The 26252-nt window shown below is 47.0% G+C and overlaps 1 long non-coding RNA gene across 3 annotated transcripts in view; it reads right to left on the bottom strand.

The window, feature by feature from the left end:
• Positions 1 to 26252, bottom strand: part of LOC144763224 (uncharacterized) — a 497352-nt gene that overhangs the window by 293356 nt on the left and 177744 nt on the right. For 2 of the 3 annotated variants that reach the window (XR_013596194.1, XR_013596193.1), the window contains one exon: positions 5049 to 5164. The exons of the other annotated variant lie outside the window; for it this stretch is intronic. This is a non-coding gene — a long non-coding RNA (uncharacterized LOC144763224). The remainder of the gene's footprint in view (positions 1 to 5048; positions 5165 to 26252) is intronic. 3 annotated transcript variants of the gene reach the window in all.

A 26252-nucleotide genomic window follows, 5' to 3' on the forward strand; every position in this document is an offset into this window, starting at 1 on the left:
GTACTCCATTGTCTGACAGTTGCAATCTGCTCATCTGAAAGCCTCCTTGGCTGCGGTTGTATGTACATGACCAATTGTCACCTTTAACAGACCCCGGTATGTGTGCGATGTCTCTGGCGGGATAGGCAAAACTGGAAACAATGGACTTGGGTAATAAACCGGTTCAGGTTTCCTCATGTCAATGCCCCATGCTGCAAATTGTTCCCTATGCTGCAAACCTGAGTTGCAATACATTCAACCATTCAGGTGATGGTGATAATGTCATTTCCTGTTATCAGCAGGTTGGTTTTGAATTCAACCGCTTCTATGTTGTTAGATCTTATACTGTTCAGGCATTGTAGTGGACGATTAGCTTTAGGACTGTCCTCCTATTTAAAATGTCATGGTGCCCCCTAGATTTGAACGAGGTATCAGCTCCAGTCTTGCCTACTCCTATTTAAAGCCACTGACACCTAGTAAGTGTTCCGCGTTGGCAGAAATTTGTGGTGGCAGCACAAACGACTTTGCTTGTCTGGACATGACTCTTTGATTTGGTGAGGCGCCGGGGTCACCGATCCATAAACGGTGTTTCCCAACGGAGTAGATGAGTTGCTAAATTGGTGATCATTCGGGAGAGGGGCATACGAGGATTCAGGCATTAAAGATGACACTTGGGGTCGGCACTCTGGTTTAATGCGACATTGCGCTGATGTAGCTTCTGTACCCCAGAGAGGCACTGCTGATTTTGCTGTATCTGTGAAAGTTGCCCATGGGTGTTTTTGTTGCTTCGGCATTACTAAATCTTGTGATACAGACATTCTTTTATTCAAGGGGGCCTTTACTGGCTCAATTGCTTTAATGTGGTCCTCCAGCCCCTGAAATATCTGATATAGTGAGTAAGATAGGATTGTATGCTGTTCTCCGCCAGGGTTCTTCTTCTCTTTGAGGTTATTGTGGTAGTTTGGTTTAGCAGGGGATTGGGACCTCTATTTTTTCTTGCTTTTCTGAGTCATTTACGTTCTCTCTTTGAGTGGGATCTTCGTCAGCTTGTAGGAGGAGGAGGATCCAAGACTTGCTTTTTTGGGGGGAGTAGCTGGTTATCATTTGGAACATCAGAGCAGTGGTTTATTGATGCCCCAGTTGACGGTTTTGGCCCATTTTCAGACTTGTTACATTCCGTAGGCACGTCCTCTTTGTGGGAGGAGTTTGACATGCTTATTGATGGACTCTTGGGCTAGTAATGTTCCTCCAGGATCTGTGGATCATGAGAGAAAGAACGAGCTTGTGAAACCTTATCTGATAAGATTATGGGGACTCATGCGAGGAGGCACAGTGTTGATGCACATTGGCAGGAATGGTAGGTCATGGCAGATCCTGTTGAACTCTTTTGATCATGTTGTTCAGGGGAAACATCCTTTACAACGCAACTTTTACCACGCAGTGCCTTTACGACACAACTTTTACAACGCAAACCATTACAACGCATTGCGCTGGGGGGCGTTCTAGGATAGGAAATAGATTTAATTTACTATCCAACACCTTCCCTAGTGTCCACGGGGACTGGAGTTGGAATAGTAAATTAAACTATTCACTATCCAGCGCCCCAAAGCACTATGCGTTGTAAAGGTATTCGTTGTAAATACCGCGTTGTAAAGGCATGCGTGGTAAAAGTATGCGTTGTAACATCATATATCAGTTGTTCAGTGCCTGCAACTTTCAATCAATACCCTGAACATATGGCTTTTAAAAGGTCAACTTGTCTTTCCAGTTTGTCTGCATGAAATGTTAATGCCAACGATACCACCTCCAGGGTGTTCAGCAAAGAGAACCAGATGACTGGAGGAGAATTTGGCATATCTGAGAGGAGCAGGTCCAACTGATCAGGTTGAGTGTTTGCTGTATCAGCTTGGCCTCCTTGGGTCATAGCGAAAAACTGGATGGATCAATATTTCTTTTTGGCATTCAAAATTTGATGATCCTGGTGCATGGATATTCCATGGGGGTGATTTGGTTCCCAAGTGGTAATTTAATAGGTGAGAGCAAAGTGTTGTAGTCATGCTTTGGAGTGGAAATATGGGATATGCTAAACTGATTAGTAGGCTGATCATGCGATTGATCGAACAGGCTTAAAAGCATCTTCCGCCACACTGCGCAGTCTTTGGGAGCATCATCCAACAGTGCATTATTTGGTCTGTTGAGTTTGCGACTGAACCTGGAAGGACTCACTGGGGAGGTTGCCAGGATACCCTGTGTGCAGAGTGCTTAGACTTCCAGTTGGGAGGCTTAGGTGTTTAGTGCCTTCTCCGTGGCACGAACTTGGGCCTAGACAAAAGCTAGACCTTTGGATGAGAATCACTTACTTAACTTTGTTACAGAATTGGGGGTGTAGAAGTCGTTGCTCAAGGTCTTGTTCCAACCTCTCCTCACACCCAGTCCAGATCAATGAAGTCTGCAATGAAGTTTGCCCAGTAGTTGCCTTGTGTGAGTAGCTATGGGTTTCGTTCAGTGGGAACTGTTCATGGTCCTGTCCTGTCCCCCAAAATATCCGGTGGGGTGTGGTATCCTGTAAAATCGGCCTAAGAGATACGTTGGCACGCGGAGGGGTGTTATGTACTTATGAGGCAAATTTCGGTTGTCTTTGCCTTCCTTAAACCTATGAGATTAGTGCTATTAATAGTGGTTGGCGTATTATCTGCCCTGCTTGACTCCTCTGATGTCTCTAGAACTGGAGCCTTGCGGTTAGCCATGGATTTTGCCTTCTCTGTGTTGTTTTGCTTTCTTTGTTGCCCCGCAGACTTTTCCTGATCTCATGATTGCCAATACACCAGGGCAGCTGAAAGGAGGTGGTTGCTGGTGCAGCTCATGCTGGCACTGATAAAGCTGATGGAGGTAATGGGGCTTAGAGTGCTGGTGGGCTTGCGATGCTGGGTAGACTAGGCAAGATGGCAGTAGAGCTTCTTAGGAAGGTGCAAGCTGCACCCGGACCGAGCAGGGACCGCTTCTGAGCCAAATCTAGCACGACCCTCGACAACGGCCTCTATTGTCGTGTCACACCCTGGTGTCCTGGTGTGCCACCGAACGTGACTGGCTGTGACCTGACGGTTGCCCCCATTGCCCGTGCACTATGCCTTATCCCTGCCGGTGAACTCTGCTGGCCGTTATGATGCTGCTGTGTGCTGAATTTGGTACTGTTACAGATGCTTTTGCCCTGGCGCTCCCTGCCATTCCCCCTGCGAATATACCATGTTACATTGCATGCTATTACATCACATTCCTTTACAACGTGGCCGTTACAACGACTGCGTTGTTAGAACGACCGCATTGTTAGAACTCGATACCTTTATAATGCAAGTCATTAGATCGACTTGCTGCAGGGGGCACGCTGGACTTAGGAATAGTATAATTTACTATTCCAACTCCAGACTGCGCAACAGTAGGGAAGGTGTTGGAGTAATAAATTATACTATTCCTCAGGTTAGAGTGCCTCCTACAGTAAGTCGAGCTAATGACTTGCTTTGTATAGGCATTGCATTCTAACAACACAGTCATTGTAACGACTGCGTTGTAAAGGAACCGCGATGTAATGATTGCGTTGTAAACGCTGTCTCCCCCCCTGGTCACCAACCTTATCTAACTATTCCCACCAAGTCTCAGTCCTCTGTTTACCCCACTGATGGCTGTAAGGGGATTAGGTCACTGCCACTGCTACTGAGGAACAACCCTACCGGGAGGTTCCTACAATTATGGAAACTTACAGACCACTGGCGATGTTGTTATTGGCGCGATGAGGGCAATGAACGCAGGCAGAGCAACACACAAGCCTCAGGTAGAATGCCGGCCTGCCAGCATACTTACCTGCCTCACCAAAATGCAGAAAGCCAAAAGTGGCGTTATTGGAAGAAGCCATGGGGCACGGCTTGCTTGGAGTGGAGTATGGTCGTCTGGAAGCGGCTGCATCTCCAGCTCTTTCTGGCTCTGCACCAGCCACCCCACTTCACCACGCTCACCTGTACTCTTGCTCTGCACCTGGCTCCAGGGACCAGCATCCGACACCCAGTCCTAGGCTCTTGACTGTGCTCTTAGACCACTAGCTTGCCACAGCCACCTCACGTTTCTCCGAGCTCTGATCTAAGCTCCCACCACTTCACTTTGCCATGAACCTCAAGCCCTCACTTCTCTGAGGACTGGCTTGCAGTGGAACCCTAGATTGTTCTTCAGTCGGTCAAACAACAGCAGCTTTGCATTCTATTCACAAATCACTAGGGAAATCAATTTCAAATAATGTGTACAAATCAATCCAAAGCATCTTCAAAATTGTAACCAATCTTTGGAGCTCTGTGCGCCACCTGTCTGATTCCTCCCTCAGTTTTTGAAAAATTGCTGTCAAGGCATAGAGATCACTCCTAGACCAAGGGACATGTCCATAATATCCTTTGTGCACTCCCCTTTAAGGAAACACTGTCACTGTTTTTGCTTCTGTTACACTCACAATCATCTTTGTGTCTTTCCTGCTTCAGCATTTTTCTTTTTTTTTCTTTTGAGTAGTAATTTTGTTTTTCCACTTCAATTTCTATTTCTTTAAGTCTCTCCAATCTCAAGTATGTTCATCTAACTCTTTAGTGTGATCTTGTAAAGTCACCAGACCGACTACCTTTATTTCTGCTCCATTTAAATAAATTTTGTATTTCCCTGTGCAAATTTCTTTCCTGCTTATATCAACCTCATATTCCTTAGCTAATTCCTCGAGTTTATTATATGCTCCATTTGCACACCTTGTTCCTTCTCTAACCAGGTATCTAATTTTATCAACAATATATGACATTAGTCTATTAAGTCAATTGTTCCTTGCAAAAGGTCTCCATATTCAATACTTAAGAGTCCAATATTAACATCTCTATTCTTTGGAAATGTGGTGGACACCTCAGAACCATCAGAAAACACATCAGCAGACACAGCATCAGAGACAGAAATAAGCACTGTATCAAAGGCAACAGCAGAGATGTTGCTACTAATACTGTGATAGTTTTGCCTAGTTATCAATGTACTCTCAGGTGGATACTTGTACTCACAGTTATGCCAGTTGTATTCATTTTTGCTACTGCAAGCTCTGTCAGTCCCTGTGCACTCGTACTCGGTTCACCTGCTGCCCCCACGTCAGGTCTATGTGTTTGTCTCTGAATACTATCTGTGAATGGAAGAGGTCTAGAATTCAAAATTTCATTTGAAAAGTTATCTTACTCATCCTTTTCTTTCTCTTGTTTCTCTCTGTCATCTCATCAACTGTTTTTGTCTGTATTGACTACTGCAGGAAAAACTCTCACTGCTTCTAGCATATCATCCCTCTAACATCTTTCCTGGCTGTCCACTTGGCTTTAACCACGGTCTAAATGAACATTTAACCCATTTCTTCATTTACCCCTGATCAAAGGCATACTCTCTCGCCAGCAGCTCCGCTCCTCACTGCGCCGACGAGCCTCCTGCCTCCTCCTGGGAGGGGTTCGAGACCCCTGCTTGCAGTTCCTCCGGGTGACTCTGCCTGACTGTCCCTGATATTGTTGTGGTATTTCCATTCCTGCTAAATTCTATTCCTGGTATTGTCGTGTGTTTCTGTTCCTGCTAAGTGTGCTCTGCTGTCATGAGACCTTGTATTGTCATTATTTTCCCCTGCTATTTGTGCTGTTAATGTGTTGCGCTGTTTTTTCTCCGCTCTCCCTGCTTCCATTCCCGCTGCTGCTGCCCTGCGGCCCCCCCTCTCCTCGACTGCTCCTGCCTCCCAGCTGCTCGTCCCTGCCCTTCCCCTACATAATGGCTGCCGCTGCACGGTCGTACAGTGGATGCGTCCAAAGGCAAGCCCGTCTGCGCCCGTATGCAACCAGCGCCAGGAACCCTGGATCCACGACCTTCCACCGCTACCACTCCACCACCCTCCTCGCACACAACCCCAGAAGACCCAGAGACTGCCAACAAGCCCCGCCAAACTCAACCCACGCACAGTTCTCCTGCCACCACTGCCGTCAGACTTTCTCCTCCACCCCAAACCCCAGCACCACAGACACCAGCGCAAACAACACACTAAGATGCATCCTCTCAATGAGCGCTCTATACACAAACACGCCACGGAAATCTGGAACCTATTTGACTCTCTCTCGCCCGACATAGCCTTCTTCACAGAGACCTGGACCAACGCCGCCCCCTACATCAACACCGCCATCCCGGACGGATATAAGATCCAGTGGAAGGACTGCCCCAACCACCAGGGAGGGGGCCACGTCATCGCCCACAAGAGCACCCTCCACCTCACCACCTCCAGCAAAACCTTCCCCTCCGCCGAACACCTGCACTTCCAGATCCAGACCAGGTCTAACATCACACTCTTAGGAGCCCTCGTCTACAGACCCCCTGGCCCTCTGACACCCTTCGCCACCACCATCACCGACTTCATCGCACCCCACGCCATCGCATCAATTAACTACATACTCATCGGAGACTTCAACTTTCACCTCAACAACCCCAGTGACCCCAACTCCACCATCCTCCTTGACAACCTCGCCGACATTGGACTTAGCCAACTCGTCACCACACCCACTCACAGAGAAGGACACACCCTCGACCCCATCTTCGTCGCAGGCAACACCATTCGTATCAACCACTCAAAGCAACCACCATGTACCGACCACCACTGCATGCACTTCATCGTCGACAAACCCAAGGCACCGAAAGCACCCCCTCACCCGTCACGAAGGAACTGGAGCTAGGTTACAGACGAGCAACTGAACTCCACCCTCACCCAAGACAACCCCACCTGGGCACCCGACGCAAACACTGCAGCCTGAGGACTCCACACTTGGATCTCTAACTATGCAGACAAGCTCACCCGCTACGAAACCCCAGCAAACATAATCCCAGGAAAGTTGTCTGCTTCACCATCGATCTCCAAAAAGACAGGCGCACCTGCAGACGCCTGGAGAAGAACTGTAGGAACACCAAGACAACTACTCCACCTACAAGGACGCCATGACGGACTACCACAACCAAATCAGAATAACCAAAAGGAACATCCTTCACAACAAAATCCTCACCAACTCCAAGGAAATCTTCAGTGTCATCCAGGAATTCACCAATCTGTGCAGTGAAGCCAAAGACATCACCCCGTCCCAAGACCCCTCGGACAAGCTTGGAACCTACTTCCGCCTCAAGATCAGAACACTCTACGACAACTTCCTCGACCACCCACAAGTCACCACAGCCAGCCCCCCGCCCCCAGAGACCCCAGCCAGCCCACCATCTCCGACTGGACACCAATCACGACCGAGGACACCTCCACGACCATGAAAGGCATTCACTCGGGGTCCCCACCGACCCCTGCCCCCGCACATCTACCATAGAGCCGCGGACACCATTGCACCTGAACTACAACGGACCATCAACAGCACCTTCATTACAGGCACTTTCCCAGACAGCTGGAAAAGCGCAGAAGTCAGACCCCTGCTGAAGAAGCCCACGGCTGACTCCACCGACCTCAAGAACTACAGGCACATCTTGCTCCTCCCCTTCGCAGCCAAAGTAGCAGAGAAAGCAGTCAACAGGGAACTGACACGGTTCATCGAAGAGAACGCCATCCTCAACCCGTCCCAATCCGGATCCTGAGGCAACCACAGCCTGAGACTGCCCTACTCGCTGCCACAGATGACATCCGCACCCTCCTGAACCAAGGCCACTTCGCAGCCCTCATCCTCCTCGACCTGTCTGCAGCTTTCGACACCATCTCTCACCGCACACTAGTCGCCAGACTACACAAAGCTGGCATACAAGGAACCGCCCTGGACTGGATCAGATCGTTCCTCACCGGAAGAAGCCAAAGGATCAGACTACCACCCGTCCTCTCCGCCCCCACGAAAATCACCAGCGGAGTCTCATTGGGGTCATCACTGAGCCTGACCCTCTTTACCATCTACATGGCCCCCCTCGTGCCAGCCCGGTCACCCACCGCCGTCCCAGCCCGGTCACCCAACGCCGTGCCAGCCCGGTCACCCACTGCCGGGTGTTGACTGGCCTGGCCCGGTGGTGGGTGACCGGGCTGGGACGGCGGTGGGTGACCGGGCTGGCTCGGCGGTGGGTGACCGGGCTGGCACGGCAGTGGGTGACCGGGCAGGCACGGCGGTGGGTGACCGGGCTGGGACGGCGGTGGGTGACCGGGCTGGGACGGCGGTGGGTGACCGGGCTGGGACGGCGGTGGGTGACCGGGCTGGCACGGCGGTGGGTGACCGGGCTGGCACGGCGGTGGGTGACCGGGCTGGCACGGCAGTGGGTGACCGGGCTGGCACGACGGTGGGTGACCGGGCTGGCACGGCGGTGGGTGACCGGGCTGGGACGGTCGGTCTACGGTGGATGATGCAATGTGACTGTAAGGGGGGTCATGAACTGCCATTTTGATTTCCATAATCACAAGTATGTGTTGGCCTGCACCTCCCCCACGGAAGGCGTGCACCGCCATGGTGGCGCCACTGATTGAACATTGTTGCAAAAGATGCAACCGTTGTGGAAGTGCGCACTTGCGGTTGCCGATGTGTGTCCGTGACGGCACGTGCACAGGCAGCCAATGGGAAGAGGTACCGCGGGGCGTGTATGCGCCATCGACAATGGCGGAAACAGTGCACCGCCACACCATGGCCTGTCATTGGCCCTTTTCGAATGAGGCATCCAGGGGGAACCAATAGCTGGCGACGTGTGCCACTGATATGGGCTCAGGGCCCTATATATGTGTGACTTTCACAAGCACACATTCACTGCTTTGATCCAGTGCTGCCTGTGACCATCACCTCGACCTGCTGCTGCTGAGCTGACCAACGGCTGCTGCCTGTGACCATCACCTCGACCTGCTGCTGCTGAGCTGACCAACGGCTGCTGCCTGTGACCATCACCTCGACCTGCTGCTGCTGAGCTGACCAACGGCTGCTGCTGCTGTGCCACAGCCCAGTACCTTGCCATGCAGAGAGTGCGAGAGACCCGGTCTCGTCCCTTCACCGCAGCGGAGCTGGATGTCCTTGTGGACGGTGTGCTCAGCCACTACCAACGGCTCTACGGTGCACCCGGACAGGTGGTAAGTTCAGTGGTGTACATGTTGTTGGCCATGAGGTGTTCAGTGGCTCCTGTCTTCTGCAAGCCTGCCGGTGTGCTGTGGGACCTTCACATGTGTAGTGCTGAGCATGGCTGCATGTAGAAACGTGTTACTACGATGTTTGTGCATGTCATACTGTCCACTTACGTTACCCTCTTGTCTCCCATCATGGTAGGTAAAGCTGCACCTTCGCAAGGCCGTGTGGAGGACCATAGCACGTGATGTACGGGCAGTGGGGGGGTGCAATAGACGACACACACACTGCCACAAGCGCTGGGACGACATATCCAGGCTTAGCAAGAATGTGGCGGAGATGACACTGGGGATGATTCCAAGATCTACACGTCTGGCCCGCCGCACCATGACCCCTCTTATGCACCGTATCATTGCTGTGACGCATCCTGACCTGTCCGCCCGGCTGAGTGTGGATCCACAGCAAACTAGCGGTAAGCAGAATGTATGTGTATGTTACTTGGGCCTGCAATGCATGTATTGGTGCTCAGACACAGTAGTGACTTCCGTGGTACGTATGTTTAGCTGAAATACCATGCTGGTGCCATTAGCGGAGTGAGCGTTGGCATCCATGTCCGCCAGGTGGACAGCCCACTTGCTTAGTAGTTGAGGGTTCCAGGACATGCCGTTGAGGTCAGTGGTCCCATGGCATGACATGTGTGCAGATCTACAGGCACTTGCCATGATGTACATGTTTGACAGCCAACACCGGTTCTTTGATGTGAGGATGACTGGTAGGGGTGGGACGTGTGCAGGATGTGTGCTACATGTACTATGTATGTAATGGAATTCTAGATCTGTTGTCCTTCAGTACGTGAGTGTGGCACTTACTCACACCTCGTTTCTCTCTATGTCAGCTTTGGCAGAGGGCACTGACCCACAGACGACGGAGATGAGTGGTGGCAATACTTCCGGATCAGAGGTCACACACACGCAGACTGACACTGAAGAGGGCAGCCCCGGAGAGGGGGACAGGACCGTCCCTGAGGACTCACATGTGGAAACACCTTTGCCCTCATCCTCAGAAAATGTTGGTGAGTCTGCACTGTTGGCACAGACAGGGAGTGGGCAATCGACACCTTCAGTCGGGACACAGCACACAGGGCCCACACTGCCACCCACTGCAACATGTACTGCTCGTGCTCGCCAGAGGAGGGGGAGCAGAGTTGCCTTCGGTGCAGGAACCGCCGCCCCTGCCCCGTGACACAAAGTGCACTTTGTGCAGAGGCTGTAGATCTGCGGCAACAGCTGTGTGTAGGGCAGACCAACATGATCAATGCATTCCAAGACCACGATAGGAAGTTGGGGCAGGTGGTGGCATTCATGGAGGGTATGCATGGCGATGTTGCTGGTCTACACAGAACAGTTCAGTCATTGGCAAACACTGTGTCTTCTGCCATTGTACAGTCGCAAAGACAGGGTGCTACTTCTGTTCCCCCATCCACACCACTTGATGTCTCAGGGGGGAGTGACTTCTCAGAGCAGGACTCTTTTACAGGTTATTGCACTAGGAGCAGCCACAGGCAGCAGGGCAGGGCACGGAGAGCACAGACCGCATCCCCTAGGACTGGTAAATCTGTCAACAAAGACGACGTGAGCTACACTGGAGTTGACACACAGGATCCTCAAGGGGTGTGGGGGGAAATGGCTTCACATGCTACACAGGCATCCCCCACAAAAGGTAGTCCCAGGGGAAGGGCAACTCCCAAGTCCAGGGACACTACCAAGGACACCACGAAGGAAGATTCAACTCCTAAGAGCAGGGACACTCCCAGGGACAAGAACACTACAAAGGCAAGGCCAGCTCAAAAGAGCAGGGACACTCCCAAGGACAAGGACACTACAAAGGTAGGGGCAACTCCCAAGAGAAGAGACACTCCCAGGGACAAGGACACTACAAAGGAAGGGGCAACTCCCAAGAGCAGGGACACTCCCAAGGACAAGGACACTACAAAGGAAGGGGCAACTCCCAAGAGAAGAGACACTCCCAAGGACAAGGACACTACAAAGGAAGGGGCAACTCCCAAGAGCAGGGACACTCCCAAGGACAAGGACACTACAAAGGAAGGGGCAACTCCCAAGAGCAGGGACACTCCCAAGGACAAGGTTGCTTCTAGAGACAGGTACACTACAAGGGAAAAGTCTGCACACAGGGACAGGGCACCGCCCAGGGATCAGGGAACTTCCAGGGACAGGACACCTCCTACGGCCAAGGCACATCCAAGGGACAGGGCTTCTCCCATAGACACTAGCTCCATCAAGGACAGGCATACATCACCCCTGGCTGCACTGAGGCTGATGTTGTTGAAGGAACGTAGTAAAGATGTGTCCGGGGTGGAGTCCCCCCATACCTCTACTCCCATCCACGCCCGTCAGAAGCAGAGGAAGGGGTACCCTGTAGTTGCATCCCCCATTACACATGATTTAGAGGGCAGAAGGCAGGCCCACAGCAAACGACAAGCAGGGTCCAGCACGTCCCCAGAGAGCAGACCCCCACCAGCAGATGATCCACCTTCGCTGGGTGATGTTTCAGATGAGGCCACACCACTTACCAGTCCAGTCATGTCCAGGGTGCACTCACATATCCCTAAGAAACGTAGACACACACCATTGACACCTGAACACCCCGATGTCGCTCAAGTACAGCTATCCCCAGCTCCCAGGGCCACCCTGCCTCCTAGCCCATACAGCCCTGTGGCTCATCATTTCACTGGTCCCAGTGGCGCAGCTGCAGTTGACTCTCATGTGTCAGATGGTGGCACTGTGTCTGTTGTTTGCTGTCATGCTTCATGTAGTAGCACTGTCTCTGTTGTGCCCTCTCCTATTTCTGGTGCTGGCAGTGTGTCTGGGTCTGTGGCTCATGTGTCAGTCAGTAGATCTGTGGCTGTGTCTCACATTCCTGTTTCTGGTGCTGGCAGTGTGTCTGGGTCTGTGGCTCATGTGTCAGTCAGTAGATCTGTGGCTGTGTCTCACATTCCTGTTTCTGGTGCTGGCAGTGTGTCTGGGTCTGTGGCTCATGTGTCAGTCAGTAGATCTGTGGCTGTGTCTCACACTCCTGTTTCTGGTGCTGGCAGTGTGTCAGGGTCTGTGGCTCACGTGTCAGTCACTCGAGCTGTGGCTGTGTCTCACACTCCTGTTTCTGGTGCTGGCAGTGTGTCAGGGTCTGTGGCTCATGTGTCAGTCAGTAGATCTGTGGCTGTGTCTCACATTCCTGTTTCTGGTGCGGGTAGTGTGTCTGGGTCTGTGGCTCATGTGTCAGTCAGTAGATCTGTGGCTGTGTCTCACATTCCTGTTTCTGGTGCTGGGTGTGTGTCGGGGTGTGTGGCTCATGTGTCAGTCATTCGAGCTGTGGCTGTGTCTCACACTCCTGTTTCTGGTGCTGGCAGTGTGTCCGAGGCAGGTAGTTCAAGCAGTCCACCTGATTATGTGATGTGAGGTGCTGTTCACTTCACTCCCATGTGATTTGACTTGGTGTGTACATTGTCCATTGTAACCAGCCTTGCACTGTTGTTGTCGTTGGGACGGGTAGCTTGACCCATGTACTGGTGTTGCTAGTGATGTAGCTGCTCTGTTGTCCACAATGCCCTGTTGCTGTTCTGATACTGCATTCTGCCCTCTCATGTGCTGCCTATCATGTACCTGCTCTGTTGTCCACAATGCCCTGTTGCTGTTCTGATACTGCATTCTGCCCTGAAATGTGCTGCCTCTGATGGACCTGCTCTGTTGTCCACAATGCCCTGTTGCTGTTCTGATACTGCATTCTGCCCTCTCATGTGCTGCCTATCACGTACCTGCTCTGTTGTCCACAATGCCCTGTTGCTGTTCTGATACTGCATTCTGCCCTCTCATGTGCTGCCTCTGATGGACCTGCTCTGTTGTCCACAATGCCCTGTTGCTGTTCTGATACTGCATTCTGCCCTCTCATGTGCTGCCTATCATGTACCTGCTCTGTTGTCCACAATGCCCTGTTGCTGTTCTGATACTGCGTTCTGCCCTCTCATGTGCTGCCTCTGATGGACCTGCTCTGTTGTCCACAATGCCCTGTTGCTGTTCTGATACTGCATTCTGCCCTCTCATGTGCTGCCTCTGATGGACCTGCTCTGTTGTCCACAATGCCCTGTTGCTGTTCTGATACTGCATTCTGCCCTCTCATGTGCTGCCTATCATGTACCTGCTCTGTTGTACCCAGTGCCCATGCTCTTGCATACTCAGAGATTGTACCCCGATTATGTTTAATAAAGCAAGTCATTCATGTGTACTGGTTTGTCGTTGTCATTCCTGAATGTGTACTTCGATTGTGGATATGTTTGTGCGATCTGATGTGGTTTCTCGTACATGACACTCCCCCTCCCAACGTCACAGCCCTGCCAGGTACTCCCCTTCCGACAGTAAATGGTGTGTAGTGTACCTGCGTCGTCGTCGATGATGGTCCATGACTTGCTGGTGGAGGATCGCGAAGAGTATCGGAAAAGCATGTAGCGCTGGGTCCATGTGGGCGAGCTGCTTGTGGTGGGTATCTTAGCAATGTGTGGTTTGTTCGCTGTGGGGAATCCGCCGTGTTCAGGCAGGTTGTTTTTCCGCAGCGGTTTTATGTGTGTTTTCCGCCATCGTGATTTGGGACACGGTCGGAGACGTCATTCCGTACGGCGGTGTCTCTGGATTAGTTACGTCCGCCGCGGGGTCGGGTGTAATTCCGCGGCGGTGCATTCTCTTCCGCCGCGTACGGAGTTTTGACAGTGTTTCCCATCCTAATATGGCGGTCGGACTGTCCGCGGCAGGCGGACAAGGAAAAGGCATTCTCCGCCTACTCCAGGACGGCGGTCGCACTTCCGTCCGCCATCCTAATGAGCCCCTAAGTTTGAGCTTGTTGTTATTCATCCAAAGGGCAATATCTTTTAGAAAGCCCTTAAAGCTCTTAAAAGAGTCTTCCGATTGATCCTTAAAGGGAAACACCAACTGGGTATCATCGGCGTAGGAAATCGTCTTCACACCCCAGGAACAGAATTTATCATTAAGAGCCAAAAGATAATCACTGGACCATTGAATTATCTCTTTACAGGGAAATCGGGCATCATGGTCGCGATCCAGCTGCGTAAAGGGCGCAGACGTGCTTGCCTTTGGCACGCCATCGGCGCGGCGCGCCTGCTGCACGCGCCCGCTGCGTGGCCGAGCACACATAAGATTTAAATACTGACCCCGGTAGCTTACGTGTAGGAACAGAGGGAGGAGCCACGTCCCTCAACTCAACCAGCACCAAGCTGCGGTGGAACGGGGTCCGGCTAAGTGAAAAGTGCAAGTACCAAGATAAAGTGAAAACACTAAAAGATTTAAAAGCTGAACGTTTTTTAAAATATCAGCAGCAATACATGAACAAAACACAATTAAGATCAGCAACTAAGACTCAATTAGCATTGCCTTCCGGCGCGTTGCCACCTCTTGCCGCAATACCTTGGCAGACAAGTTCAACAACATCTCAAGATCTTGGATTACAAAATATCCGATTACCTAATTGTTGTGGTTGGTAAGGGGTAAGGGGTAGAATATTAAGATGTTCCTTTGTCTCTATGTGGCTACCAGAGCTTAGTCTTTGTGGAATTCTAGAATGTAGAGTGTGGGAATATGACAGTTGGAGTTGGTACCAGAAGGGTGGAGATGTGTTTTACTATGCTGCTAGCTGAAATAAATATGCCCTCTTCTACTACAATTCCAATGAGTCTGTGCTACTTTATAACATAAGAATTGGTAACGTGCAACCTCGCAAACATCTATGTACTGTGCCATAATAATTTTCCAGATGATACTTTCTTACAATCCGATTCTGAATTTCATGGAACTCAATATACGACATTCGTATAGTGGTGAGCTTTAACATGTTTGACTCATCTTAAGATCCTTTCACCTTTAGCTTGCTGTACTTTTATTTTTGTGAATTGGCAGGTGCAGAACCAACAACAGTATAGAACCTTGTGATCCGCTATGCCACTTTAATTTGGGAAACTTTCATTACAGTATATTGCATAGTTTTACAATACACATGCACACCCACTATTGTAAGGGAAAGTCTTTGGCTTCAGTATTTTCATACAGCTGTGATACACACGCATTTCTTTAGTATTATTTGCACCTTCGTATGCAGCAGTTCAGCAGAGAGAGCCTTATATCACAGTTATTTCTTTGACATTCTATAGTTGTTATTCGTTTGTTAGCAGTGTATAAAAACCCACTTAGGGCCTGATTTAAATCTTGGCGAGGCTCGAGTCATCCCTTCACGGCGGAGCTTACAAGTTCTCTGCCAAGTTGACGGACTCCCGCCCCCCGTATTTCCATTTGTGCTGGCTGAAATAGTATCTGCATCAACAAAGTGGTTTCTGCCGAGTAAGCGGCTCTCCTCTGCCGATACGGCGGACTTCTCTGCTGGCTAGCCTTACTCTGTCACTGTCAGGGTGGCGGGATTGCACCAAGCCTATTTAGATTTCATAGTTGTCCTGGTGTTGTTGTAGCAGGTGATCCGTCTTGGGATGCGTTCAACATTGTACTATTCCAGTGGCTTTTGGATGGATGTTAACATCACTCACATGATATGTTTTGGCAACATTTTGTTCACCTGCATACTACCCTATAAAACAAACTCCATTTCACTCCATAATCATAAATAAATTCCATGTAGGTATTGTGATTCACATTTTTTAAAAGATTACAAAAATGAACATAAATAACAAACTAGGCTATGATTTAATTGGAATAAAGCGATGTTACTCATATTGTCCTAATACATTATAACTTGTGCATATTCCAAAATTACCATGCAATATTTTCTTTGACAATTCCAGATCTTCTCATGATGGAAGAATATGAGATAATAAAAAAAGTTTAAAATAGGCAAACTCTTACTTAGGATGTCATCAGCTGGAGCCAAATCTTCGGCCTCACATTACGAAAGCCACACCAATAACATCCATAGAGCAAATAATGCCAGTACTCCCTTTTGAGGCCACAGGATCTTTCCATTACACTGTTGCAGTAACTTGTGGAATGTCCAAACCAACTTTAAAGGGTGTGCTACAAGAGTTTTTCCTTCAATGATTAGACACATCAACAGCTACATACAGTTAACAAAAATTGTGGATTTTGCCTATGCAAAGTGAGATTTGTATGCTTTGGGTGGCCTACCACAGGTGGTCAAAGCAATTTAAGCAGCACATATTTACTTGGTGGCAACAATCAACAGAATACAAGTCTAATGTAATATTTACAAATACAATTCAATCACTGTGCAAGGTGTCTCTGTACAAGAGCTGTACATCCAAAGTGCGTATGTTTTCACAGAATCAACCTATGTTCCATTTATACTTCGCAATAGCAGCACATAACTGCAAATGTCACAACGTTTAAATGTTCAAATAAAGATGACTTGGTGAAGGAACATAAACAATACAAATAAAACAAAAATTGTACGACAAATACAAAATAGACATATTACATATGACACATATTGAAGAAACATTTTCTAAAAATAATCAAAGATAAACAATGTAAATAAACACAGTAAGTAGTCCATGTGTCAAAACTTAGATCAACACCATCTTTGCCCTGGATATACCATAACTTGCCTTTTCACAAAAATGTCTAGCACAGACTGTTATTCTCATTAGATCAACAGTGGCTTTCAAACATAATGTGAAGAAGTTGTCAATAACATCTTGACATAAGTCAGTTCCTTCCTCTTCACCACTATCATTTTCATTTGTCATGCCAACATCCTCACCCGCTGGCTCATCATGGTTTTCTTATGTGATGTTCCTTTGCAGGGCTATGTAGTGTAACATGCAGCATGCCATGGTGATTTTACACACCTTATCAGGTGAGTAGAGCAGGGCTCAACCAGTCTTATCCAGACACAAAATCTGGCCTTTAAGAGCCCAAAATCCAGCTCCACTATCCTCCATGTTCTTCCATGGGTCTCATTGAAGCAGACCTATCCTGGCATTGTTGGATTCCTCAGCGGTACTAACAAACATGGTCGGTTAGGATAAACTGAGTCTCCTATAAGAAAGGTAAAAACAATTAGCCTAAACAATACATACTATTTTTGATTGTTTGTCTTGAAATAAACAAAACATTCTACTTTGTACTTTCCAACAAGCCAGGCCGCTCAGGTCCAAGTTGTGACATTTGCAGGGGTATGGTGCTGTTCCGTAGTACAAAGGAATCATGTGTTGATTCTGGAAAACACACACACACTTGTGATGTACAAATCTGGTAAGCACACAACTTGCACACTGATTGAAGGGAAGTTTTTCCGATTGCGGTAGACTTTGTCTTTGTCGTGTGGTAGCACCAAGCAATATGTGTGCCATCAATTGCTCCAACCACATGTGGTAGGTGACCCAAAGCATAACATTCTCCCTTCACATCAGCAAAATTCTCTATTGGTGGAAACTGTATGAAGCGGTTGACGTGTCTCATCACTGAAGAAAGAAATTCTTGTAGCACTCCACTGAAAGGTGGTTGTGACTTTCCACCAGATACTGCTACAGTGTATTGAAATAATCCAGTGGCTACCAAATGGAGTACTGCCATAATTTTGACTGCCTATCTAATTGATGTGGGGTTCCTATTGTGAAGAAGAAGATCTGGCTCCTGCTGATGACACAAATCAAGAATAGTTTGCCTATTTAATCAAAAAAGAATTTGATAATATCCCATTCTTCTATGGTGCCAAGTTCTGAAATCGGTCTAAAAACTTGAGGCTGTCGTCTCCTCACTCTCCCTGCGTTCATATGTCTGCATTTAAAATTTAAAAAATTGTGATAATTTTTGCAAACATGTTTTTAAAACAAATTATTTTAATTTTGAAAATATATTAGATTTTCAATACAAATTAACATATATATATTACCTACTGGCGGTCGCCAGTAGGTAGTTATAGTTAGGATTGCTTTCCATAGGGAAATCGCAACATTCTATTGGGAATAGCTTTGGCGCCGGTTGAGGAATCTGCCTGAAATTTTCCTCAAATTTGCCTCGCTGCGCTCCGCTCCTTTCCTGAAAGATGGGGGGATTCGTCAAGCGGGGGCTGAGATAAAAGGGGGGTCCCAAAACGTGTTTTCCCCATGTTAATTTCCATAGGGCGGTTGGACTCACTTTTAGCCCGAACGGCTGAATGGATTTCCACAAAACTTGAAATAATTGTAGGGACTGGTAGCCCGATGTGCCTTTGCTATGTCTCAAGATATGTGCTCCAGTGGATTTTGAGTAATTTAGGTTAAAAAAAAAATATATATATCTATAAGCGCGCCCCGGTACGCGCACCGGGGCGCGTACCAGCGCGCTACGCGAGTTCGCGCGTGGAAAGCTGATTGGCTCTCGGGTGTCTGTAACATTCCAAACAGTCCGGAGCGGCCGCCATCTTGTGTCTCGGTAGGATCGAGACACAAGAGGTGGCAAAAACAAAGGGGGAAATGACCAAAAAGGGGGCAGGGTAGACCCCCCCTGACCCCCTAGGTTTGATGTGGGGGCCATAAAAGGGTCCCGCGGGACAAACATTTTTTTTTATTTTTTTTCGATTTTCGCGGGGGGAGCGTCCGGTACGCGCACCGGGGAGCTTACCGGGGAGCGTACCAAGAGGCAAACCCAGTGAAACAGTTAAATAATAATTTAAAGTGCTTAGAGGTAGGGTAGCTCTGCATAGAGTTGTTGTGTTGTTGTTTACCCACCCTCTTTCACCCCTCTTTACTTACACTCACTGCTCTTTTCTCACCCTTCCTCACCGTTGTTCATTTATTCCGGTTCCGTCACTACCCCTCATTCTTTACTGTCCTTCCTTTTACTTTCAACACCCACTCACATTCTACCAGTACCTCTACTTTAGTCTTCTTTTTCTCTCTTCCCTTCTTTCGCTCCCTTATTAATTTTCCTTTTCTCACTTACACCCTATTACACCTTCTCTGTTTTTTACTATGTAATAAACAATCCCTCTGTGTTGCTCCCTCTAGCTCTTTTTCTCTTAACATTACTCTCTCTGTGTTCTTCCCTCATGCTCACTCTTTCTTTCTTTTTTTTTTTTGGGTGCGCGCCTTGATGCGCTTCCCGGTGCACGTGCCGGTACGCGTACCCTGCAGAAAAAAGATTGACAGAGATTCTTTAAAAATATAGGTTTATTTCTATAAATTAAAGGTAGTTCTAAAAAGAACAGTTTTTTTTATTCTTTTTGTTGTTTTATATTTTTTTTATTGTTTTTTGAACATTTTTTTTTTTTGGCTTTTCTGAACAGTTTTATATTTTTTTTGTATTTTTTATGGGGAGAAACAAAAAACAGGGAATTGTAAATGGCTCAACTGGAGCAAAACAAAATCAGAAAAAATTAGGGTTTTTTCGGGCACTTATGGTTATCACCAGCACAGATGATAAGTTTTATACTTTGCTCACCATAGCAAAGTGTCTTTCCACAATATTTGCACACGATTTTAAAATAATTAAATTTTGGTTGTATGATAGGCATCGTCTCTCTTGCCTCTGAACCCGATAGAGTTGGTTCTTTGGATGTTGAGGGTCTGGATGTTGATGGGGGTAGCTTACTGCAGAGGTCCCTTACCTCTGCAGCAGAATAGTTGTTTGGGTGCAAACGCATCATGTGCCGAATCATGGTATGATTCCCGAAGGAATATTTTTTGTTATGGTTCCCCCTGGACAGCTCAGCACCACAAATCAAACAAGTCACCTTCGCAGCGTTGACTTTTTTGAAACCCCTTGGGATTTTGTAGAACTCCCATACAAAGTGCTCTTTTGGTTTGTAGGGCTGATTATCTTCAGGCAGGAAATGCCTTGTCTGTTCCTCCTCTTCATCATCCTCCTCCTCTTCTTCTTGACCACCAATGTGATCTTCTGGTGGTCTTTTTAATGGTGGTGGTGGTGGTGGTGGGGCAGATGCTCCAGCTGCTGATATGACTGTAGCCATCTCTGTAAGGAAAAAGCAGGTCTTCCTCACTCAAATAACAAAGTGAAATTGAGGAAAAAAGGTGGGGGCTTTCATCATTTGGAAAACAAAAGTGTTCTTAACCAATGAAAAGTGTTATTTTCAAGTCACATGACCAGGGCTTTCATCATTTGGAAACCAAAAGTGTTGTGAACCAATGAAAAGTGTTATTTTCAAGTCACATGACCAGGGCTTTCATCATTTGGAAACCAAAAGTGTTGTGAACCAATGAAAAGTGTTATTTTCAGGTCACATGACCCGACGCGCTTACGCTACGCGCCCCGGGGCGCGCCCGGAGGCGCGTTACGTAAGCGCGTCAGGACGTTTCGCAATCGTATGCGCTTGCGTGCTTCCGGGTGCGCTTACGCTGTGCGTCATATGATGCATCACGCGGCTACGCGATACGTAACGATGTTGTTTTCGTTCGCGGGAATAGGGCTAACGGGACGCTCAATGGTACACGCCCCGGGGCGCGCCGTAGCACTGCGCTTACCGGTGAGCGCATCGGTACGTTCCCCGGGAGCGCTCCGGGGCAAAAAAATAAAAAAAATAAAAAATATTACATAATTATACAATATAAAATTCGTTATAAAAAATATTACATTTCATACCTATAGAGATTTGCTATTAAAAAACCTATGAAATTCACTGAAAAAAACATAGGTTTCACACCAGTTATAGTTAGGAATTAGCATTTAAAAAACCTATTAAATTCACTGAAAAAACCATAGGTTTCACACCAGTTATAGTTAGCTGGAAATTTTACTCGCATAAAACCATTGAAATTCCCACGTTATAGTTAGTTGGACTCACTATAACTTGCGCGTTCAATGCACTGCTGATGACGTCACATATTACATCACTCATGACATGGTCAGTGACATCACTCCTGACATCAGTGATGATACCATCCTTGTGATACAGTGACAGACCTCCTTTCACTGTAATGTAACCCTTAAAACACATATTCAAAAATAGAAACAAAAATTTTCAAAAAAATGGAGATACCCATACCAGTTACAACAACCAATTCAATAATTCCACCATCTATATACACATCCACTCATTCACCAACAGTTCTATATAATCACTCATACGTATACTCACTAATCATATGTAGTGATACACCTGTACATCCTGTTACACACCGACAGTCATCCAAAAGATACTCTCACACATACTCACACATGCAAATAAACTATTGAACATCCATTTATTTGCATATACAGCTATACACACACTACCACCTTACTTCTAAGGAACCTTACACATACTTATTCTCTTAAACAATCACTTATAGAAACACATACTTATTTTAACAGGAACTCTTACAATCCCTTACTCTCATATATACTCACTTATATACATCAATATTCACATATACTACATTAAAACATATGTAGTTACTGATAAAGACACTAGTGAGACAGTCATTCAGTCAGTAACACACACATATACACAGTCATCCACCCATACAGTCCTGCACATATGCTGTCTTCAAAACACATACAAACAGAGAGTCAGTCACTCATGCATCTATGTTCTAAGTAATACCCCCACCAAACATATAGACACTCATATTGATATTAAAAAAAACCATCTAATAACCCATATACATACACATGTAGCTACTCACCAACCCATGCAGCCACTTATACACAAAGTGAAACACTAATCCTTATATTTAAATATTTAAACATTACTCACTAATATATGTATACACTAAGATACACTTAATAAGCCAGTGAACCAATCAAATTTTTTTTTAAAAACATCCATGTGAACCCTTATTTAAACATTTATTCTTCCATCAACTTTTACATATACATATATAACACATCATTATTTTTTAAAAATACACACATTCACTGGATGGTGTCATCAGTGATGTCATGAGTGATGTCAATGACCATGTCATGAGTGATGTAATATGTGACCGTCATCAGCAGTGCATTGCACGCGCAAGTTATAGTGAGTCCAACTAACTATAACGTGGGAATTTCAATGGTTTTATGCGAGTAAAATTTCCAGCTAACTATAACTGGTGTGAAATTTATGGTTTGTTCAGTGAATATATATATATATATATATATATATATATATATATATATATATATATATATATATATATATATATATATATATATATATATATAATTATTTAACATACCAAATAAAAATGATTTGTGCTATTCCTATTATTCCACAAATCACCCAGTTTAGATCAGGTGTCTCCAACCAGTCAGACACCTTCAGAGTAGCTCACAGACTTGAGTTAACTTTTAAATAAGCACAGGGTCATACTTTTCTTTTAAACTTAAGGGAATTCTGTGTTCATTTTACATTATTATCATCAGGCTGCCAATAGCAGGGCCTGATAAAGAGCAGTGCTCATTCAGATATTTGACCCAGGCTGTGGCTGGGTCACAGAGGTGAACAATTGAAGCACTGAGGTATTTAACTCTTAAATAAAAGCCCTTGTCAACTCAGTATTAAAGCTGTGAACAAAATGATGTTGCTGAATGTTTTTAAATGAAAGACAATTGAAATGGAAAACACCTTAATGATTAAGTTACCTTTTCCTTTCAATTTTCTCCCATTTCAAAGCATTGCATTTACAAACAGCAGGCCCCTTAATCCAAGTGGCCAGTAGACACTATGCTCTAAATATTATGGAAAAATACAGCAACTTTTTTTACATGAGAGACTTTTAAAGTGCAGACAAATGTTCAGTATTCTGAACTTTTGCAGATTATTTTTTTTCACTTTAAATTCTCCCATAAAAAAAAGAACAAATTGTATGTTTGTGTTATGCATGTAATGTGGCCACATATGGCGAAAGGTATGTTCGTGGTACACGTACATACCACACAGGCTCTCAGTCACCTGTACAAATATATCCCATACGCACAAATGTACATACATGCCCAAAGACCGCACACTCACTGACATCACATGGCAGCCCTTTCATATTGCCTTTAGACAGAGCATTTTGTTCAAACCCGTGTGCCTGGCCCTATGAACATTAGGCTTAAAGTCAATGAAGCTGGGCGTAGGGGTATCTAGTAACAATGCACAAGTTGTTTAGCCTTCAGTTGCCCATGATGATTTTCACTGATCAGAAGTAACTTTCACTACAGGAAATGTTGGAGATCCCTGGCCTAACAGATATGCTGTTGTAACTTTTTTTAAACTGCTTGTGATTGAGTTCTCAAAATTGTGTTACATCAATATAAACAAACAAAAATTCAGAAAAAAAGATTTCTTTCTTTTTTTGCATACCGATAGGTTAATGCCCATCAGAAGAAGACCATCTGAAAGGCCATTACAAAGAAGGTGCGTTCACGGGGGTCCAAAAGCCCCGCAGCCTCCACTGCAGAAAGAGACATGAGGACCGTAAGCACTTATGATCCTGCAGTGGATGTTCCAAAGGTCACATTGGTATATTGGCAATAGTGAGCATGTAAGCCAAAAATGACTAGAAACATAAGAATACATTGCTAAATGTTTTATTAAAAACATATTATTAAAAGCATACAACAAATATGTTTTCACTACAAAAAATAGAATTCAATGTTTGTTAAAAGTGACAGGTTTGTTTGCTGTCTTAAAACAGACAGGAATGTGAACACATTGGTGACAGAGTAACACATACCCAAAAACAAAATTTTTATGTCCTTTGTTAAGTCCAGATGATAAAGCAATAATGAACAAAAATAGTTTAGTTAAAGGGACAGTATCCCATCTAGAAAACTACAAATCAGGTACAATAAATGGATCATTAGGACATTTTAGAAATGAATAAAGGTTAAACTTTTTTTATATTGTGATTTGCATATGTTTTGTATTTTAAAAAATATATCTGAGTCAGTACCTTTCAAATGTGCTGGAACGTGTACCAACGTTTGTCTAAAATCAAAGCCAAATACACACAGATGATAGACGGAATGCAGAGCAAATCAAACATTCACCCCCAGTCCAGAGATCTGGGTTAAATAAATCCGTCTTGACCCTGTTCCTCAAAGGAACAGTCCAGCCCGAACTGTCAAGCCACGTCCTCCCTGGACCAGAAACATGCATCTTGGGACCGGTTTCGGGGAATCACCCCTCATCAGCCAGGCTAGCTTGAATCCAGTGGCACAATGCGCCCGGGACCCACGCCTGGGCATACTCTGTGCACTTAGGGGTCCATTAGGATGTCGGGCGGTGGCACCATCGCGGTGGGGCAGAAAAACAGCTTTATCCACCCGCGAGCAGCGGTGCTCACGTCCGCCACATTAGGATAGCAAAACATAGGTAATTTCGCCGTCCGCCGCGGAGCGACGCACACCACCATCAAAGTGCGCCCGCCACCGCAGCGACGGCAGCCAATCAAGACTCACAGCAGTGCCGAATGACATCCGCCCCGCTCGACAAATTAGGATGGCCCAAACAAGCAGACGCACCGCAGCGGAACCACCGCCCAGCCTGAGCAGGCGGAAAGTCGACAGCGGAGCGCGATCACAGAGACTCGGTCATGAACGCCATGGACCCAGCCCTCCGTATGCATCCGGTGATGTACCTGCTGCAACACTATCGTCAGATGGGCCTCCGTGGACGACGACGCAGGTACGCAACTACCCAAATGCAACACACAGGCCGACACAGGGTCCAATCACCACACAGACACCCTGCTGGGGGTCACAACACATCCACAAGGGCACCCACACATGACCCACCTGACAACAAGGCACCCCTCTGCATCCGGAACACACATCGTTCGCCAACCAGAGGCAACGTCCCGGTCACGTCACCGCCGCGGTCAACACATGCGCACTATGCAGAAGGCAGGGCCACTGCAAGGCATGGGCAGGGCACAAACACCATAGGGACACACCACCCCCAACCACACGTCAACACACCCCAACAAGTCACAGGCCAGGTGCCCATCCCGTGCACCCCTATGCACACCAACAAGCACTGCAACAACAAGTGCAATACACACTCTCTGCACCACACAACACACAACCAGGGAGACAGCCACTGCAGGGGTGGCTGACAAGGAACGCACAACACCAGTGCCACACACACTGAAGGCTCACAATCCCTCCCATCACATACACACAAAAACAAACACACACCTTGGGTGTAGCCACAAACACAACACACACACAGGGATGCCTCAACAGATGCCTGCACAAGAACAACACACAAACACTACAGGAACACATATTGAACTCCAACAGAAACAGACATACCTTGTCAGCCATACTGGGGAAAAGCAAAGGGAGCACAGACACAACAGGAGTACACAACATCATCACTCAGGAACAAAACACACACACCATAACACAAATCACACAAGGAGTACATCTGGAAAAACACACACTGCCACATCAAACCGACCACAGATGCACATGTAACCCTAATCAGCAAACACCACAAGGCATCAGGGGATGCACATCAGGCAATGCCAAGGCCACGTACACACAGCACTGCATGCTCAACAAGCAGTGTGTGCATAACGAGCGCAACAGCCACACACACACATGATTGACACAACCTCATCACACACCACAAATCAGTACTGCACAAATACAACAGCACACCCAGGAACTGAAGCAATACCACAGCCAACACCCACACATCCAACACAACAACTACATATGCACCACTCTGGGATACAAGAGCCCAGCCACCTCCATCAGAGCACTGGCCAGCACACACAGCTGAAGTGCACATGACCACTACAGAATGACCAATAGCACAAGGACAGCACACATAAACCATTGGGGCAATGTCCAGAGTGGAATAACACTTATGGCCCAAGAACTGCACCACAAAGCACACGCCCCCAAATGAAGTGATGTGGAGGCACACACACACATGGAAACCAAGAGGACAGCTCATATCAAAGTGAAACAGCCTGCATGTCAGTATCAGACATGTAAGGGGTGTGCCACACACAAATAGAGGGATGGAACACCCACAATGGCCAGGCACAAGTGGCACACATAGGGGATGGCCTAAAACCACACACACCATTCCATACAGGAGTCGAAAAAGTACCATGTGCCTGCAATGCATGACAAACACAAACACAATGCCAGTGTGGAGCAGCGGGGCCACACAGTCTACACAAAAACACCCAAGACACATTGAGGATCAATTAAACACAACACTGACGTG

This window comes from Lissotriton helveticus, chromosome 6, assembly GCF_964261635.1.
Source record: "Lissotriton helveticus chromosome 6, aLisHel1.1, whole genome shotgun sequence".
NCBI classification, from domain to species: domain Eukaryota; kingdom Metazoa; phylum Chordata; class Amphibia; order Caudata; family Salamandridae; genus Lissotriton; species Lissotriton helveticus.